Genomic DNA, 15,091 nt, shown 5'->3' on the forward strand with positions numbered 1-15,091 from the left:
AACATATTATCTCTATATGTCTTAACTCTTTCTATATATCTCATATAAGGTATCTTGTATAGACCTAGGAAGTGTATGGTCAGGTCACAAGCATCGTTGCTAAAACTCTCTTTCCAGATCATACGATTAAACTACTCTAAGTGAATCACCAGCCCTCATCAAGAGGATAAAATAATAACAATAGCAATAGTTTAGTTTAGTTTAGTTTAGTTTATTAGACTTATATACCGCCCTTCTCCCGTAGGACTCAGGGCGGTTCACAAGGTTTTTTTTTAAAAAAACAATACAACAATTACAAAAATTAAAACAATTAAAATGATTATATTAACCTTAAATATAAAAATCCTAATTAAAATCCAATTAAAACCCCAATTAATACCCTCAGTCCAGACCAGAAAGCTTGAAGAGCCAGGTCTTCAGGTCCCGGCGGAATGAGCGGAGGTCAGGGGCAGTCCTAAGCTCTACAGGCAGCTGGTTCCAGAGGGCAGGCGCCCCCACTGAGAAGGCCCTACCCCTGGGTGTTACCCGCCGGCAATCTCTTACTGGTGGCACCCTGAGAAGACCCTCTCTCTGCGAGCGCACTGGACGAAGGGAGCTTGATGCCGGCAGCAGGTGTTCCCTCAGATAACCCAAGCCATTTAGGGCTTTATAGGTCATCAGCAGCACCTTGAATCTCACCCGGAGGGCAACCGGAAGCCAATGCAGCTCGCGGAGAAGAGGTGTTACATGGGAGTATCGGGAGACCCCCATCACAACCCGCGCGGCTGCATTCTGCACCAGCTGAAGCCTCCAGGTGGTCCTCAAGGGCAGCCCCATGTAGAGAGCATTGCAGTAGTCCAATCGGGAGGTCACAAGCAATAACAATAGCAATAGCAATAGCAATAGCAATAGCAATAGCAATAGCAATAGCAATAACAATAACAATAACAATAACAATAACAATAACAATAATAATAATAATAATAATAATAATAATAATAATAATAATAGAGTTGGAGGTCATTTAGTCCAACCTTCTCCTCAGGCATGAAAACCTATACCATTTCAGACAAATGGCTGCCCACTTCTTAAATATTCATAGGAGTTTTGTTTCTGAGTAGTAAACCTTTTGAGATCAATTTTTAAAAAAAAAAGGTAAGGGGGAAAAAAAGGATAGCTGTTGTCAAGGTTTTTTTAAAAAAATAATAATAATAAAATTTGCTTTCATATTCCCTTCTAAATGCTGGCAGAGATTCAAGCCGTGAGTGAAGCTTTATGCAAATCGATCTGCCATTCACAGTAATTTAAATCTAAATTCATCATGCATCATGAATTCATTAAGGTAAACGGTTATATGAATACTCAGCAAAGTTACCTGACTGATAGCTAATTAATCTTCACATCACCTTGATCTGAATCCCCTGCCTTCAAAGCTCTGCCCAGACCTTTTTTTTTTTCCTCCATGCCTGAATATTTACCTTTAAGTTAGTTGTATTTCCTTCGTCTCCACCGCTTTCCCTCCAGGAAGCTTCAGAATGCAAAGGGCATGCATACGCCGTATTTCCACTTGATAACTAGCTGAAGACACTATGTCTCCAGTTATGGGCAGTCCTCCACTTACAATTCATTTAGCGACCGTTTGAGGTTACAACGTCACTGGAAAAAAAAGTGCCTCCATAGTGACTTATGGCCGTTTTTACACACTTGCGACAATTGCGGCATCCCCACGATCACGTGATTTACATTCGGATGCTTGACTGGTTCCTATTTACGATGTGTGCCGGGGTCATGCAATCCCCTTTTGTGACTTTCTGACAAGCAAAGTCCGTGGGGAAATGAGATTCGCTTAAAAACGGCTTTACTAACTTAGTAATTGCAGCGAATCGTTTTAACAAGAAAGGTCGTAAAATGGGGTAATAATAATAATAATAATAATAATAATAATAATAATAATAATAATAATAATAATAATAATAATAATAATAATAATAACCCGCTTAACAAATTTCTCCCTCAGCAACGTAAATTGTGACCGTAAGCCGAGAAACTACCTGTAGGGAGTACTCATCCACCATGCTTACAGGTGCCTTCTGATTGTTTTTCACACTTATGACCGTTGCACCATCCCCCCGGTGGTGCCATCAAAATTTGGATGCTTTGGTTCATATTTACGAAGCTTGCAGTGCCCGGAATCATGTGATTCCCCTTTTCTGACCCAGATTCACTTAACGACTGTGCTACTAACTTAACAACTGCAGTGAACAACGGTGTCAAGAAAGGTTGTGAAATGGGGCAAAACGCACCTAATAAATGTCTCGCTCAGCAACATAAATTTGGGCTCAATTCTGGTGGTAAGTCAAGAACCCCCTGTAGGTATGCAGGAGAAAAAAAATGCCCATCATTTGCCCTGTGAGGGGCAGAAAGCCCACCCACCTTATCTGCTTCTATCCATTTTTCCGATGAGATATCTGATAGAGATTTAGTTCCTCCTTCTTGCCTGATGTTTTTAGCCTTGTGAATCTGCCTCCAGTATTTGAGTATTTAACCACTCACTGCCGCCGCCACCACCAACACACACACACACACACACACACACACACACACACATTTGCCTATTCATTTTTTTGTGGTGAACTTTGTTAAGGGAAGTTAGACCATTGGTTTGAGTTACTCCTTCCTCACATCTATGAGGAGAGAGTGATGAAAAGAACCACAAAAGGGTTATTGTGATTGTATAGACCAAACCAGAAGCTTTGTTACTTTTTGGAACCTCCATTTCCCTCACACACACACCCCAGGAACACACCCATTCTTTAGGCCTTTCTTCTGAAAGACACTTTCTTGGGTTTTCTATTTTCGGCCAATGGATCTTGAATAGAATAGAATAGAATAGAATAGAATAGAATAGAATAGAATAGAATAGAATAGAATAGAATAGAATAGAATAGAATAGAATAGAATAGAATAGAATAGAATAGAATAGAATAGTAGAGTAGAGTAGAAAATATGAAATGAATAGAATAGAATAGAATAGAATAGAATAGAATAGAATAGAATAGAATAGAATAGAATAGAATAGAATAGAATAGAATAGAATAGAATAGAATAGAAAATATGAAATAGAATAGAGTAGAGTAGAGTAGAGAATATGAAATAGAGTAGAGTAGAGTAGAGTAGAATAGAATAGAATAGAATAGAATAGAATAGAATAGAATAGAATAGAATAGAATAGAATAGAATAGAATAGAATAGAATAGAATAGAAGAGTAGAGTAGAGTAGAGTAGAGTAGAGTAGAGTAGAGTAGAGTAGAAAATATGAAATAGAATAGAACAGAATAGAATAGAAAATATGAAATGAATAGAATAGAATAGAATAGAATAGAATAGAATAGAATAGAATAGAATAGAATAGAATAGAATAGAATAGAATAGTAGAGTAGAGTAGAAAATATGAAATGAATAGAATAGAATAGAATAGAATAGAATAGAATAGAATAGAATAGAATAGAATAGAATAGAATAGAATAGAATAGAATAGAAAATATGAAATAGAATAGAGTAGAGTAGAGTAGAGAATATGAAATAGAGTAGAGTAGAGTAGAGTAGAATAGAATAGAATAGAATAGAATAGAATAGAATAGAATAGAATAGAATAGAATAGAATAGAATAGAATAGAATAGAATAGAATAGAATAGAAGAGTAGAGTAGAGTAGAGTAGAGTAGAGTAGAGTAGAGTAGAGTAGAGTAGAGTAGAAAATATGAAATAGAATAGAACAGAATAGAATAGAAAATATGAAATGAATAGAATAGAATAGAATAGAATAGAATAGAATAGAATAGAATAGAATAGAATAGAATAGAATAGAATAGAATAGAATAGAATAGAATAGAATAGAATAGAATAGAATAGAATGAAATAAGAATAGAATAGAATAGAATAGAATAGAATAGAATAGAATAGAATAGAATAGAATAGAATAGAATAGAATAGAATAGAATAGAATAGAATAGAATAGAATAGAATAGAATGAAATAAGAATAGAATAGAATAGAATAGAATAGAATAGAATAGAATAGAATAGAATAGAATAGAATAGAATAGAATAGAATAGAATAGAATAGAATAGAATAGAATATATGAAATGAATAGAGTAGAATAGAATAGAATAGAATAGAATAGAATAGAATAGAATAGAATAGAATAGAATAGAATAGAATAGAATAGAATAGAATAGAATAGAATAGAATAGAATAGAATAGAATGAAATAAGAATAGAATAGAATAGAATAGAATAGAATAGAATAGAATAGAATAGAATAGAATAGAATAGAATAGAATAGAATAGAATAGAATAGAATAGAATAGAATAGAATAGAATAGAATAGAATAGAATAGAATAGAATGAAATAAGAATAGAATAGAATAGAATAGAATAGAATAGAATAGAATAGAATAGAATAGAATAGAATAGAATAGAATAGAATAGAATAGAATAGAATAGAATAGAATAGAATAGAATAGAATAGAAAATATGGAATGGAATAGAATGGAATGGAACAGAATAGAGCTAGAAGGGACCCTGGAGGTCTTCTAGTCCAGCCCCCTGCTCAAGCAGGAGAACCTATACCATCAGAGACGGGTAACTGTCCAGTCTCTTCTTAAAAACCTCCAGTGATGGAGCACCCACGAACTCTGGAGGCAAAGCTGTTCCACTGGTCAATCGTCCTCACTGTCAGGAAGTTTCTCCTTAGTTCCAGGATGCTTCTCTCTTTGATCAGTTTTCAATCATTGTTTCTCATCCTTCCCTCTATTGCTTTGGTGAATAATATGACCCCCTCTTCTTGGTGGCAGCCCCTCAAATACTGGAATGCTGCTATCATGTCTCCCCTGTTTCTTCTTTTCTTTAGACTAGCCAAACCCAAGTCCCACAGCCGTTCTTTGTATGTTTTGGTCTCCAGGCCTTGGATCATCTTAGCTGCTCTTCTCTGAGAATTAAGAAACGGAAAAACTGAGAATTAAAAGAAGCCAGTGCGTTGAGAATAGATTTGGGCTAGAAAAATGCCGGGGAACAGTAGGTGGGATTTAAAGAAGAGAGGTGTTTGAAACAGGTGTGTTAAACTACAGGTTATACCTGGAGTTATTTCTGTCTCTCCAGCCAGCTGCAGCTTGAACATCCGAATGAGGGGCGAAACCCATTTCTGAAAACCCTCCAAATTTAACCACATAGGCAATTAACATCCACAAAAGTACTTTCCCAAGGTTGTAATTAGCTGAGAGATGAAATGCATCGTCACCTTTGCCAACAAATGTCTTTACATTGTCAACCAACATCCAGAGTTTATTTCTTATCATCCTTTCAGTCGCTAATTTATAGCTTGCTATTTTCAGCCGCTGGCAAGGGGGAGGCCGGGTGTGGTGGGGGGGGAGGCCACATTAGGACCCTTAATTTTGTAGGTCACCTGATTTCTTCAGATGCAATCTCCGAAAGATTTGTTTAGCGCGCCCAGGAATAAGGAAGTCCTCGACTTACGGTGGTCCTTTTCGCAGCCGTTCGACGTTACAACGGCCCCAGAAAAAAAGCGACTTATGGCCGTTTTTACACACTTGCGACAATTGCGGCATCCCCACGATCACGTGATTTACATTCGGATGCTTGACTGGTTCCTATTTACGATGTGTGCCGGGGTCACGCAATCCCCTTTTGGGACTTTCTGACAAGCAAAGTCCTGGGGAAATGAGATTTGCTTAAAAACGGCATTACTAACTTAGTAAATGCAGTGATTCGTTTTAACAAGTAAGGTCATAAAATGGGGTAAAACCCGCTTAACAAATTTCTCCCTCAGCAACGTAAATAAATTGTGACCGTAAGCTGAGAAACTACCTGTAGGGAGTACTCATCCACCATGCTTACAACGTGTGGCAGAAAGGTGTGAGGTTCCTGCATCCACACCTTCAGAGGCCTCTTTTCCAGATAAACCTCATTTTTTACTCATTAGCATCTGAAAGAACCATTTCATAAAAGTAGCGTAAGAAGAAAAAAACCATTTTAACACCATTCCTTTTTTTCCCCAGATTTCTTTTTTTTTAACATTTTTTTTTAAGATGCGCTGAATTATAAGGCTTGGTTAAAATGATTAGCAGCAGCTGCGTGGAGGGGGTGAGGGAAAGAATGAATGGCGAAGTGATTGCATGGATGAAAAGATTTTGCAAATGGTAGGAACATTTCCTAGCGGGGACGCTGGTCTTTCTGCTCTGAGAAAGCTGTGTTTGCTGAGCAGCTGAAATGGCTGCAGGTAGAAAATGGCTGCATTTGAGCAAGGCTTCTCCTGAAAAAGAGTAGGATACGTCTGGGTTTCCTGCACATCGGTTCTCACTTGCCACTTACGCAGGGGCGGCGTTCAAATCGGGGAACAACCGCTTCTCGGTGTGGATGCCGCTTCCGGAAGTCCATTCTGGGCCTGGGCAACAAAAAATTAGCTACTGGTTCTGCCCAACTGGTGCGAGCAGGCTGAATCCCGCCCCTGCGTTTATGTGAAGAGAGGAAGAATCTTGGGGGTTTATACCGCTTTATACATCCTTAAGGGACGTGGTGGCTCAGTGGGTTAGGAGGCTGAGCTTGTCGATCAGAAGGTTGGCAGTTTGGCGGGTCGAATCCCGAGTGCCGCGTATCAGAGTGAACGCCTGTTACGCGTCCCAGCTTCTGCCAACCTAGCAGTTCAAAAGCACGTAAAAATGCAAATAGAAAAATAGGGACCGCTACGGTGGGAAGGTAACAGCGTTCCGTGCGCCTTTGGCATCTAGTCATGCCGGCCACATGACCACGGAGACGTCCTCGGACAAGCGCTGCTCTTCGGCTTTGAAACGGAGATGAGCACTGGCCCCTAGAGTCGGAAACGACTAGCACGCATGTGCGGGGGAACCTTTACCTTTTACCTTTATACATCCTTAGTAAGACCACACGAGGAATGCCGCATCCAGTTTTTGATCACTACATTGCAAAAAAAAGAGGTTGAGACTTTGGAAAAAGTGCGGAGAGGAGCAACTAAGATGATTAAAGGCCTGGAGACTAAAACATATAAAGAACGATTGCAGGATTTGGGTTTGGCTAGTCTAGAGGAAAGAAGGACTAAGGGGGATATGATAGCAGTATTCCAGTATTTGCCCCAAAGAAGAGGAGGGGGTCACATTACTCACCAAGGCACCAGAGGGAAGGATGAGAAACAATCATTGGAAATTGATCAAAGAGAATAAGCAACTTGGAACGAAGGAGAAACTTCCTGACAGTGAGGACAATCAACCTGTGGAACAGCTTGCCACCAGAAATCGTGGGCGCTCCATCGCTGGAGGCTTTTAAGAAGAGATTGGCATGAATGGTGTAGGGTCTCCTGCTTGAGCAGGGGGTTGGACTAGAAGACCTTGAAGGTCCCTTCCAACCCTGTTATCCTGTTATTCTGAATAGCTTGCCTTCAGAAATTGTGGATGCTCCATCACTGGAGGTTTTTAGGAGGAGATGGAACAAGCATTTGTCTGAAATGGTACAGGTTTCCCTGCCTGAGTAGAGAGTTGGACTAGAAGACCTTCAAGGTCCCTTCCAGCTCTATTCTGATTGGTTAATCCCAAGCAGCAAGGACGTGCCTAGCAAAGGGGATTTTAGGGGTCCCCAGCTACCCCCCGTCCTGGGCCTCGCCCTCTTCCATGGCAAACTTCAGCAGATGTAGACAAGCTTTTAATGGCCACCTAAAGAGAAATGCATGACAACCTCATTAGGGCGAGTATAATAGGCTGTCGAAAGATCTTCGAGAAGACAATATAGGCGTCTAGTGGGTTGCTTCACTGCAAGCAGTGGCACTCGCTCACTTCTCTTTCCCCTCCCCCCCCCGCACCCCTCCAATCATTCATCCACCATTGGCTGGCTTTCCAAAAAGGTTCCTCCGCCGCATGGATCCACTCTGCCTTTCAACGGCTTCACAATTGCTGACATCGCTCTTGAGACGTCGAAGAAAGAATCGGAGCTGGTCAGTCACAGTCATAAAAAAGCAGTTAGAGGCCCAGCCCGCCAATAGCCATGATACGGTCTATTATGAGGGCTTATTTCTTCCTTTCACTGGTGATCCTGAGGACCATTTTTTTTTGTCTATCGCAACATCTGCAGGAGGTCAAGGCACGGAGGGGAGAGGCGGGGGGGACACGGGGGGGGGCTTTCAAACCATCTGCCACAAAACAAGCCGAGGGAAGGAAGGTCCCAAATTGTGATCTAAAGAGCTATCTGGCGTTATTTATCCCCCAAATAACAAAGCCATCGTTATTAACGGCTCCCGACTATTGGTTTTTTTTTTCACGTGCAACTTAAAAAGCCCTTGGACATGATTAAAATAGGGGTGTGTTTTTTTAAAAAAAAATGGCGCTACAGCCGGATGTCTCCAGAGGACTGAAAGGCCCTTTCAACTGCCTCTACACCTCCATCCTACTGGGGGGAAAAAAGAATAAAATAAAAATTCAACATTCTTCTAAACAACCAAAGATGGCAAAGGTCACAAGTCAGCTAGTGAGCATCTGGGTTTGTAGTCTGATGCGGAGTAATTGCAGCTAGGCGAATTAGGCCGAATATGCACAGGGAGAATCGAGGAATGTGCGTTGGGCAGTTGCTTAATACTGAATTAGGAGGCTAATTAGGGGACTGAAGTCTAAAAGATACGAAGAACGCTTGCCGGAATTGGGTTTGTTCAGTTTAATGAAAAGAAGGTTTAGGGGTGACATGTTAGCAATCTTCCAATATTTGAGGGGCTGCCACAGAGAAGAGGGGGGGTCAACCTATTCTGCAAAGCACCACAAGAAGCCACGGATGGAAACTAATCAAGGAGAGAAGCAACCTAGAATCAAGGAGAAATTTCCTGGCAGCTAGAACAATTAATCATGGGAAGACTTGCCTCCAGAAGTTGTGAATGCTCCAACACTGGAGACTTGTAAGAAGAGACAGCCATTTGTCTGAAATGGAATTTGGTTTCCTGCTTGAGCAGGGGGTTGGACTAGAAGACCTCCAAGGTCCCTTCCAATTCTGTTATTCTATTATTCATCAAAGAGAGATACAACCTAGAATTAAGAAAAGAAGTTCCTGATTGTACGGGCAATTAATTGTGAGAACAATTAACCAGTGGAACAGCTTTCCTTCAGAAGTAGGGGGAGCTCCATCACTGGAGACTTGTAAGAAGAGACAGCCATTTGTCTGAAATGGAATAGGGTTTCCTGCTTGAGCAGGGGGTTGGACTAGATGACCTCCAAGGTCCCTTCCCACTCTGTTATTCTGCTAAAATCGCCTAGGAGAAGAAGAAAGATGAAAGGGTTGAGAATGTAATCAGAACACTTCATTATAACTTTTCTGGATCTTCCCAGCCTGTGAAGCAATGCCGTACTATTAAGTCTACATCCTGAACATTGCTATAAATCATAAAGCAGCTTCACTGAGATTTTAGGTTAACAACCAATAATAAAATTAAAAGTCACTATCAATATTTATTAGTGGTTAAATTCTGGCTTGGAATCTTCTGTTGGGATGTAGTCTCTCTCTCTCTCTCTCTCTCTCTCTCTCTCTCTCTCTCTCTCTCTCTCTCTCTCTCTCTCTCTCTGTGTGTGTGTGTGTTTGTGTGTGTGTGTGTGTGTGCGTGTGTGCTTAGCACTAAGCATGATTCATTTGGGCAAAATAATCTTTACCAAGCTGCAAGAACATTTGCTAGAGGACCAGATAAGCATCTCCTTAATGTCTGAATGGGGTACATTTGTGACAAGCTTTTTGAAAGACATTTAGTGCAGGAAAACTAGATGTCTCCGAATGCCGAAGGGAGACATTTTAACCCGAGAAGCTTTGGGAAATTCATTGTAAACTCTCCTCTGGTGTATACTTGCTACCCAACAAATCTTACACAACTACCACATTTGAGACCATGCCATCTGCACACAGTCTTCTATGTCTAAACAGCACAAATCTAGGGAGAATCACAATGGAGGAGATTAGCAAAGACAAGTAAAAGGAAATTTCTGTCTATACCAATCGGGAACACTGACTCTACTCATCCAGCTTTTCAACTTGTTGGGAAAATATCAGCTTTCCAACTTGGCTATTGCTTTGTAACAGAATAACAGAGTTGGAGGATGCCTTGGAGGTCATCTAGTCCAACCCCCTGATCAAGCAGGAGATCCTATATCGTTCCAGACAAATGGCTGTCCGGTCTCTTCTTAAAAACCTCCAGTGATGGAGCACCCACAACCTCTGGAGAAATAATTGTTCCATTGATTAATTGTTCTGTCTCCTTAATTCCAGGTTGCTTCTCTCCTTGATTAATTTCCATCCATTCCTTCTTAGACTGCCTTCAGGTCCGGTCTCTTCTTGAAAACCTCCAGTGATGGAGCACCCACAACATCTGAAGGCAAGCTGTTCTATTGGCTAATTGTTCTCATGATCAGGAAATTCCTCCTTAGTTGTAGGTTGCTTCTCTCCTTGATTAGTTTCCATCCATTACTTCTTGTCCTGCCTCCAGGTGCTCTGGAGAGTAAGTTGTCCTCCCTCTTCTTTGTGGCAGCCCCTCAAATATTGGAACACTGCTATGATGTCACCCCTAGTCCTTCTTTTCGCTAGCCTAAACATACCCAATTCCTGCAATACCTTAATTCTTCTATGGATGCACGAAACCAGGGGTCTTCCAACTTGGCCCTTTGTTGACTTGTGGACTTCAACTCCCAGAATTCCTCAGCCAGGCATGTGTGCCTGGCTGAGGAATTCTGGGAGTTGAAGTCCACAAGTCATCAAAGGGCCAGGTTTGAAGACCCCTGCACTAGAGGAAACATTCCCTGATTAGATTCCTGACATTCTTTGTCTCTAACCGTGATTGGTCCCCAAGAAGTGTTGGGGGAGGAAAATCAGGGATCCATGTCAATTGCAGAAAGTGATAACCTCAGCTCCATTCAAGGGCAACTGTTCTTTTCGTGTCACAAACACACATCACACAGGTATGATGTTTGTTGGCAAACGGCATGCTAAAGAAGAGAATGGGTACATTCACCACTGTATATCAATCAATATGAAAGCCATATTAACAATTTATAATGCTTTGGTAAGGCCACACCTGGAATACTGCATCTAGTTTTCGTCGCCATGGCTTTTAAAAAATGTTGAAATTCTAAACGTCAAAGGTCTGTTATAGACGATCTGTTATTGTATTTAACTAGCATAAAATCTGCAACTGCTTCTAATCTACCATAATCCACTCCAGTCATTATCTCTGATCCATCCAAGATCTGTCCTAGATTATTCTGGAAAGGAATCCAATTTTGCATCCAGTTTTGGTCACCACGATGTAAAAAAGAAGTTGAGACTCTGGAAAGAGTCCAGAGAAGAGCAGCAAAGATGATCAGGGGACTGGAGGCTAAAACATAGGAAGAACGGTTGCAGGAATTGGGGATGTCTAGTTTAACGAAGAGAAGGACGAGGGGGGACATGATAGCAGTGCTCCAATATCTCAGGGGCTGCCCCAAAGAAGAGGGAGTCAAGCTATTCTCCACAGCACCTGAGGGCAGAACAAGAAGCAACGGATGGAAACTAACCAAGGAGAGAAGCAACCCAGAAATAAAGAGAGATTTTCTGATAGTTAGAACAACTTTAAAAAAAGAAAACCTTGTTCCAGAATAGTTCAAGAACCTGAAATCACAATCCTAAGCTGTAGCTACCACGGTAAACCTTAAAAGTTTGTATTCATGCAACATGCTAAATCAAAAGATCAGCAGCTACATTTACACTCACCTCAGCTAGTCTTAACAAGGAGGAGGGCTTCAAGTACATCATCCTGGCTGCCATCTTGACTTTTTTGCCCTATCTTAAAGGCACCTCTCCGATCGCAGTTAATTAACTATATATGTTGCACGAACTCATGGAGTTAATTTATCATACGGGGGCATCACACCCAAAACTCATAATTTGACTGCAGAAACACAGGCTAGGACTTCTGCTGGTAATCCTTGAATTATGAGCACACTTGGGCCCCAGACATCTGTTGCTAAGTGAGGCAGTTAAGTGAGTTTTCCTCCATTGTACAACATTTCTGGTCATCCTTGTTAAGTGAACCACTGCAGTCATGAAGCCCTGTTTGTGAACTGAATCCAGCTTCCCACGTTGACTTTGCTTGTCAGAAGGTCGCAAAAAGGGATCACGTGACCCCCGCCCCCATCGTAAGTAGGAGTAAGTATGAGTCCGTTGCCAAGCATCCGAAATTTTTGTCTCCTGACCACGGGGATGCCGCAATGGTCGTAAGTGTGTGAAAAACGGTCCCAAGTCACTCTTGCAACTTTGAACGGTCGCTAAATGAAGCCTTGTGAGTCGAGGGCTGCCTGTAGTACAGCCTGATCTCACTCCTTTGCCAGTCTGGGGAATGGTTGGTTTCATTGTGTGGCCATCTAGATTGTGGTTTGCTAACCCGTGTGTCGCTCGCTCACGAGGGCGATGAGATGTTCTGGATTCAAATCTCCCTAAAAACATTCCACAAACTTGGCGCAGTCAAACTCCCTCATCATGTGCATTTTTGCTGTCTTCTCCTCTGGATTGCCCACCGCCCTTTTTTTTTTAAACTTTTGTGGTGAAATATTGATTGCGGTTGTTGTTGTTTTTTCGCCCTTCCTCCTAGGAACCTCCGTCACTAAACAAGCCAGCATCTGTCTTCCTCCGTTGTTCAGGCCTACGAATGCTTTTCGAAGGGCTTTGGAAACAAAGCATCGTGGTGATGAAAGGAATAAAAGTATTATTCAGAAATTTCTAATGAGTCTAAAGGTTGAAGCAGAAGCCAGCTGAAGATCAGAAATAATAATATATGTCTTATCTAAGTATTGACGGGCACAAATGGGAAAAGCAGAAGTTACTAGCTAACCAAAATTGCAAGCAGAGGAAATATCGAAATAACTGTAGGAGACCAACTGGGCTAACAGAAAATTAGATGGTGAAAGATGGGATATGGACAAAGGGGCTTCCTGGAACGAGGGAAGGACATAGTGGTTTTAGGTGGTCCGGAAAGTTTATCGGATAATTAGGAAAGGGGTGTTGAGTGAAATAGGAGAGGGGGGAATCTGTGTCAGGGGTAGGATATAAAAATGCGTCAAACAGCTCTGTAAGGTGTGGCTGAACTCCTGTGTGTGTTTCAGTCCACCAAGCCTTTGCAAACGCTTCTTTTGAAATAAAACTCTGTTGCTGGAATTCCAAGTGAGTTTGTTTTGTTTTGGATCTTGAGCCATGTCCCAAACAGTGAGATGACTTATCCCCAACCGGGCTGGAGGGGGCCTTCCCAATTGACGTGACGGGTGCCCCCCTTTCGCAAAGAGGGGCGTGCCATGAATATATCAGATGCCTGCGCATGGCACCGCAGGAGGCCGAGAACGGGACCTCTTCCCCTAATGAGGCCGATTGAAATGGCTGAATGCATCTCTGGGCCACAATGCTCGGGGTGTCTGGTTTGTTTTAGTGAAACAGTAACTTCTCTTTTCTTTTCTTTTTCCCCCCTGCTTTTCCAGGGTAAATGCCAAACAATAGACCGGCGCCACATGAATCTGTTATGTCTCGTTGAGGCTTTTTAGCAAGGAGAGGACTGTTTAACCAGGCAGTGACACGAGAAGAATGACGAGCCAAGCCTGCAGCTGAACGTACAGATTTTATTTGATTCCCTGCACCGCCCGTCATTTGAGCCTTGATTGATACCTGCTCATGAATTTTGAGGAAGGTAATGCTCGGCTGAGGAACACAACAGCAGGGTCCCGACTGCAACCATCTGTCAGCCTGGGAAGAAGAAGAAGAAGAGGAAGAGGAAGAGGAAGAGGAAGAAGAGGAAGAAGAAGAAGAAGAAGAAGAAGAAGAAGAAGAAGAAGAAGAAGAAGAAGAAGAAGAAGAAGAAGAAGAAGAAGAAGAAGAAGAAGAAGAGGAGGAGGAGGAGGAGGAGGAGGAGGAGGAGGAGGAGGAGGAGGAGGAGGAGGAGGAGGAGGAGGAGGAGGAGGAGGAGGAGGAGGAGGAGATGGGGTAGATGGGGAGGGTGATAAGATGGGCTGGTCTGGGGTTTCTCTCTCTCTCTCTCTCTCTCTCTCTCTCTCTCTCTCTCTCTCTCTCTCTCTCTCTCTCTCTCTCTCTCTCTCTCTCTCTCCTCTTCTTTTAAACTTTTCCAACCAACCGGCAAGTCCTGTAATTAATGCAAAGTTGCCATCAGAAAAATCAGATGCACTCGAGATTTCAAAGCTTTCAAAGCTTGTGTCCTTTGGGTCCTTTGTCCTTATAAACGGGCCTGCAACGTAGACTCTCATTTATTTTATTTTTATTATTATTATTATTTGCAAAGCAGAAGAAAATTCTGTAGCTTCCAGGAAAGCAGAGAGGGTGAGGAATATTCGGAATATGAGGTGTTTTTCAAAGAGGGATGGGCTGGCAACGAACTCTTGCCTGGGCAGATAATATCTGCCTATAAAGCAACAGGTTTATGGGGTTTCTCCATCATCCAAGTCACGACTGTCCCAAAGGTGCTATTGGGGGAAAAAAAACTTTAAATAAGAACTTTAAAAACAGGATCTATGATTTTCTGATTAAGATGATTAATCAGAAAAGAAGCTTCACATTGTAGAAATTACTTGGAGAAATACAAGAAAAATGGCTATCGTTTATCTATTAAAATACTAAGAAATGTACTAATTTAAGGTTGGTAAATGAGAATATTATTGGAAGAAGAGAAACTCCAGGAAAGCTACTATGTGGATTATGGAATTATAGAAACGAATTGTTATTGATTGTTTGTAAATATAAACCCAGACAACACGCTGTTTACCAAATATTAAGGTGAATTAATAATATATATATATATATTTTTTAAAAAGTCAACTGGACTTTCTTGGATTTTTTCTGGAAGATAATATTTGAGGGGCTGCCACAGAGAAGAGGGGGTCAATCTATTTTCCGAAGCACCCGAAGGCAAGACAAGAAGCTACAGAGGGAAACTCACCAAGGAGAGAAGCAACCTAGAACTAAGGAGAAACTTCCTGACAGTGAGAACAATTAACCAGTGGAATAAGTTTCCTTCAGAAGTTGTGGGTGATTCACC

This window comes from Vipera berus, assembly GCF_964194415.1.
Source record: "Vipera berus genome assembly, chromosome: 4".
In the NCBI taxonomy this organism is placed as follows: domain Eukaryota; kingdom Metazoa; phylum Chordata; class Lepidosauria; order Squamata; family Viperidae; genus Vipera; species Vipera berus.